Raw genomic sequence first — 6,267 nt, forward strand, 5'->3', positions numbered from 1 at the left:
TTTAAAAATTTTTGCCCCGTAAAATGGGTTTTTTTTTTTTTTTTTTTTTTTTTTTTTCTAATTTGCGTGGGGAGCTAATCTTCTCAGTTCTCTCTTCATGTGGACATATATATTCCAATAATACGATCAGCAGTAATTAGTTCATAATAATTTATTAAGCAAATGGACATTGCAGGCTTTATAATTAGTTAGTAATTAATAGTGAAAAAGTCACTTTGTGAACTTAATCGATTTTGTTGATTTGCATGGAAAAACTACTCAAATAAATTAAAAATGAGGGGAAACGGGACATCAAGTTCGATTTCTTAAAAAGTATATATGTATATATTTTGTGTTATGATGCCAATATAGGCTTAGTGATCATGGTTTAGAGTAAATAGTGAAATTACAATTTGAAAGCATAAAGTATAAATAGATTGGTTTTTCACAAATTCCCTTAATATGTATGTGATGGTAGGGACGTAGCTAGAGTACTAATTGTATTACAGTGGACAAACAATATAGAATCAACAGCCAGTACTGTCATATCTCATTGTTCAACATTGCTCATTACCATAATTAGACAAATGTTTATAGATGGAGAGCATGTCGCGTAATGAGCACTAACTTTCGCTCTCTGATCAATTCAACCGTGCATTTATAGGAGAATTTCGCTCTCTGATCACTTCAATCGTGCATTTATAGGAGAATTTCGTCAATGTAGCATTAACATACCCGCCATGACATGTTATAAGCAAAAAAGGAAACGAATGACAGAAGAAAAAACGATCTTCATGACAGTCGCGGACAAGAGCTATGGTTAACTTCTTGTTAATTTGCTAGAAAAAGAAAGAATTATAAATGCCCAATACTAACTACTAAGTCCAATTATTAAGAGGAAGATGAGAAGAGGGAAAAGGGAAGGAGAGAGAAAGAGAGAGAGAGAGAGAGAGAGAGAGAGAGAGAGAATAATATGGTTGTCAAGGTGTATAATGACCGAAAAGAGATGTTCAGGTCAATGATTTTTTTTTAACCCTTACGTTTGAAACTGAAAGAAAAAAGGGATCGTTTTGCCTTCGGGGCCAACATTTAAATTAAATAGGACTACTTTTCATTGGCAGGTCTATGATGAAAATTACAAAGCATATTATGGACTTTCTAACGGAATTTATTGAGCAATAAAAATGTACTAAAGAGGGGGGAAAAAAGTATTAAAAAAAGTGTCTAAAAATTATTTTTGTAATTCATTATAATAAATAAAAAGGAATAATACGCTATGATAACTTAGAATTGGATTTCTATATGTATCTTAATTTGTACATATAATTTTTATTTAATATGCCGTGTGATAATTTATGTGAGCCGAGTTTGTGTGGACTTTGGAGTGAAGCTTTGGGAGAGGTTGTGGATTGATCCAGTCCTGTTAAAAGAAAAAAAAAAAAAAAAAGGTCAAAAAGAAAACATTTAATTCCCCTTTTTCTTTCTCATTCTTCTCCTTAAACTGTTGATGTTATGTAAAAGTACTCTCTTATCTTCCTAACTTCTCTGGAGTAGTAAACACACAGAAGAAAAGTACAATATTTTAAAATTAATATCTCTATATTCATGAACATCGGCATTAAAAATTGTCATATGTTTACTGAGATCTTAATTACTGATGACATATCTTCTTTTTTTTTTTTAATAGAAAGTTCATGAATCCTAAGTTACGAACTCCATGTGTTGAATTGGACCAAGCTGATATGGTACGACATGACTCGTAGATCATAATAATGTGTGTTTGTATTCTCTATAATATTCCACGGAGCTTCTTAGGGTCCGTTTATTTTATGTGTTCAAATTTATGGGTGTTTTTTCTTATAAAAAATTAAATTTCAAATGTTAAAAATAAAAATTACTAATTTAAACGCATAAATCAAACGATACTGTGCTTACAGACTTGTTACATTCTTTACAAATTTCCATAAACTATAATCTCTCTCATATAATTAGGTTAACGATATAATTTATGTTTAAAACTGCATGGTCCTAAACCAGCGACTTAAACCCACTGATGAACCCAAGTAACCACAAGAGGAGAAGTGACCCAATGTTTGCCATCTGTCCACGTAAGCATTCCAAACTCACTAACAATTTCATCTGACCATCCACGCGGACTAGTGTTGTCAGCCAAAATCGTAACCACGTAACTTTCTGTGTCACCCTTCTTACCAAACTCAAATCTTCTCAAGACTAATGAAAACGACAGTGTCCCCAGGGTTGGTGATTTTTACGGTGTAGGTGGCCGCACCATCACTAACGTGCGTCACAGTTCTAGAGACCGAAATCTCAACTAATTTGGACGGCCTTGATGCGTTGATCCGAACCGCGATCGCCGGGTAGTTGAGCTCCCAAGGGTACATTTTTTCTGTTTCGTCACAGTTCACTACCCTGGTCGTGATTACCTTAACCTGGTCGCTACTGTAATCGCTGCCGCAGAGGAATCTGATGTAATCATCCTCCGTTAGATCACCCTTCTTACCAAACTCAAATCTTCTCAAGACTAATGAAAACGACAGTGTCCCCAGGGTTGGTGATTTTTACGGTGTAGGTGGCCGCACCATCACTAACGTGCGTCACAGTTCTAGGGACCGAAATCTCAACTAATTTGGACGGCCTTGATGCGTTGATCCGAACCGCGATCGCCGGGTAGTTGAGCTCCCAAGGGTACATTTTTTCTGTTTCGTCACAGTTCACTACCCTGGTCGTGATTACCTTAACCTGGTCGCTACTGTAATCGCTGCCGCAGAGGAATCTGATGTAATCATCCTCCGTTAGATCACCCTTCTTACCAAACTCAAATCTTCTCAAGACTAATGAAAACGACAGTGTCCCCAGGGTTGGTGATTTTTACGGTGTAGGTGGCCGCACCATCACTAACGTGCGTCACAGTTCTAGGGACCGAAATCTCAACTAATTTGGACGGCCTTGATGCGTTGATCCGAACCGCGATCGCCGGGTAGTTGAGCTCCCAAGGGTACATTTTTTCTGTTTCGTCACAGTTCACTACCCTGGTCGTGATTACCTTAACCTGGTCGCTACTGTAATCGCTGCCGCAGAGGAATCTGATGTAATCATCCTCCGTTAGATCACCCTTCTTACCAAACTCAAATCTTCTCAAGACTAATGAAAACGACAGTGTCCCCAGGGTTGGTGATTTTTACGGTGTAGGTGGCCGCACCATCACTAACGTGCGTCACAGTTCTAGGGACCGAAATCTCAACTAATTTGGACGGCCTTGATGCGTTGATCCGAACCGCGATCGCCGGGTAGTTGAGCTCCCAAGGGTACATTTTTTCTGTTTCGTCACAGTTCACTACCCTGGTCGTGATTACCTTAACCTGGTCGCTACTGTAATCGCTGCCGCAGAGGAATCTGATGTAATCATCCTCCGTTAGATCACCCTTCTTACCAAACTCAAATCTTCTCAAGACTAATGAAAACGACAGTGTCCCCAGGGTTGGTGATTTTTACGGTGTAGGTGGCCGCACCATCACTAACGTGCGTCACAGTTCTAGGGACCGAAATCTCAACTAATTTGGACGGCCTTGATGCGTTGATCCGAACCGCGATCGCCGGGTAGTTGAGCTCCCAAGGGTACATTTTTTCTGTTTCGTCACAGTTCACTACCCTGGTCGTGATTACCTTAACCTGGTCGCTACTGTAATCGCTGCCGCAGAGGAATCTGATGTAATCATCCTCCGTTAGATCACCCTTCTTACCAAACTCAAATCTTCTCAAGACTAATGAAAACGACAGTGTCCCCAGGGTTGGTGATTTTTACGGTGTAGGTGGCCGCACCATCACTAACGTGCGTCACAGTTCTAGGGACCGAAATCTCAACTAATTTGGACGGCCTTGATGCGTTGATCCGAACCGCGATCGCCGGGTAGTTGAGCTCCCAAGGGTACATTTTTTCTGTTTCGTCACAGTTCACTACCCTGGTCGTGATTACCTTAACCTGGTCGCTACTGTAATCGCTGCCGCAGAGGAATCTGATGTAATCATCCTCCGTTAGATCACCCTTCTTACCAAACTCAAATCTTCTCAAGACTAATGAAAACGACAGTGTCCCCAGGGTTGGTGATTTTTACGGTGTAGGTGGCCGCACCATCACTAACGTGCGTCACAGTTCTAGGGACCGAAATCTCAACTAATTTGGACGGCCTTGATGCGTTGATCCGAACCGCGATCGCCGGGTAGTTGAGCTCCCAAGGGTACATTTTTTCTGTTTCGTCACAGTTCACTACCCTGGTCGTGATTACCTTAACCTGGTCGCTACTGTAATCGCTGCCGCAGAGGAATCTGATGTAATCATCCTCCGTTAGATCACCCTTCTTACCAAACTCAAATCTTCTCAAGACTAATGAAAACGACAGTGTCCCCAGGGTTGGTGATTTTTACGGTGTAGGTGGCCGCACCATCACTAACGTGCGTCACAGTTCTAGGGACCGAAATCTCAACTAATTTGGACGGCCTTGATGCGTTGATCCGAACCGCGATCGCCGGGTAGTTGAGCTCCCAAGGGTACATTTTTTCTGTTTCGTCACAGTTCACTACCCTGGTCGTGATTACCTTAACCTGGTCGCTACTGTAATCGCTGCCGCAGAGGAATCTGATGTAATCATCCTCCGTTAGATCACCCTTCTTACCAAACTCAAATCTTCTCAAGACTAATGAAAACGACAGTGTCCCCAGGGTTGGTGATTTTTACGGTGTAGGTGGCCGCACCATCACTAACGTGCGTCACAGTTCTAGGGACCGAAATCTCAACTAATTTGGACGGCCTTGATGCGTTGATCCGAACCGCGATCGCCGGGTAGTTGAGCTCCCAAGGGTACATTTTTTCTGTTTCGTCACAGTTCACTACCCTGGTCGTGATTACCTTAACCTGGTCGCTACTGTAATCGCTGCCGCAGAGGAATCTGATGTAATCATCCTCCGTTAGATCACCCTTCTTACCAAACTCAAATCTTCTCAAGACTAATGAAAACGACAGTGTCCCCAGGGTTGGTGATTTTTACGGTGTAGGTGGCCGCACCATCACTAACGTGCGTCACAGTTCTAGGGACCGAAATCTCAACTAATTTGGACGGCCTTGATGCGTTGATCCGAACCGCGATCGCCGGGTAGTTGAGCTCCCAAGGGTACATTTTTTCTGTTTCGTCACAGTTCACTACCCTGGTCGTGATTACCTTAACCTGGTCGCTACTGTAATCGCTGCCGCAGAGGAATCTGATGTAATCATCCTCCGTTAGATCACCCTTCTTACCAAACTCAAATCTTCTCAAGACTAATGAAAACGACAGTGTCCCCAGGGTTGGTGATTTTTACGGTGTAGGTGGCCGCACCATCACTAACGTGCGTCACAGTTCTAGGGACCGAAATCTCAACTAATTTGGACGGCCTTGATGCGTTGATCCGAACCGCGATCGCCGGGTAGTTGAGCTCCCAAGGGTACATTTTTTCTGTTTCGTCACAGTTCACTACCCTGGTCGTGATTACCTTAACCTGGTCGCTACTGTAATCGCTGCCGCAGAGGAATCTGATGTAATCATCCTCCGTTAGATCACCCTTCTTACCAAACTCAAATCTTCTCAAGACTAATGAAAACGACAGTGTCCCCAGGGTTGGTGATTTTTACGGTGTAGGTGGCCGCACCATCACTAACGTGCGTCACAGTTCTAGGGACCGAAATCTCAACTAATTTGGACGGCCTTGATGCGTTGATCCGAACCGCGATCGCCGGGTAGTTGAGCTCCCAAGGGTACATTTTTTCTGTTTCGTCACAGTTCACTACCCTGGTCGTGATTACCTTAACCTGGTCGCTACTGTAATCGCTGCCGCAGAGGAATCTGATGTAATCATCCTCCGTTAGATCACCCTTCTTACCAAACTCAAATCTTCTCAAGACTAATGAAAACGACAGTGTCCCCAGGGTTGGTGATTTTTACGGTGTAGGTGGCCGCACCATCACTAACGTGCGTCACAGTTCTAGGGACCGAAATCTCAACTAATTTGGACGGCCTTGATGCGTTGATCCGAACCGCGATCGCCGGGTAGTTGAGCTCCCAAGGGTACATTTTTTCTGTTTCGTCACAGTTCACTACCCTGGTCGTGATTACCTTAACCTGGTCGCTACTGTAATCGCTGCCGCAGAGGAATCTGATGTAATCATCCTCCGTTAGATCACCCTTCTTACCAAACTCAAATCTTCTCAAGACTAATGAAAACGACAGTGTCCCCAGG

This window comes from Morus notabilis, unplaced genomic scaffold, assembly GCF_000414095.1.
Source record: "Morus notabilis unplaced genomic scaffold, ASM41409v2 Scaffold1526, whole genome shotgun sequence".
Classification (NCBI taxonomy): domain Eukaryota; kingdom Viridiplantae; phylum Streptophyta; class Magnoliopsida; order Rosales; family Moraceae; genus Morus; species Morus notabilis.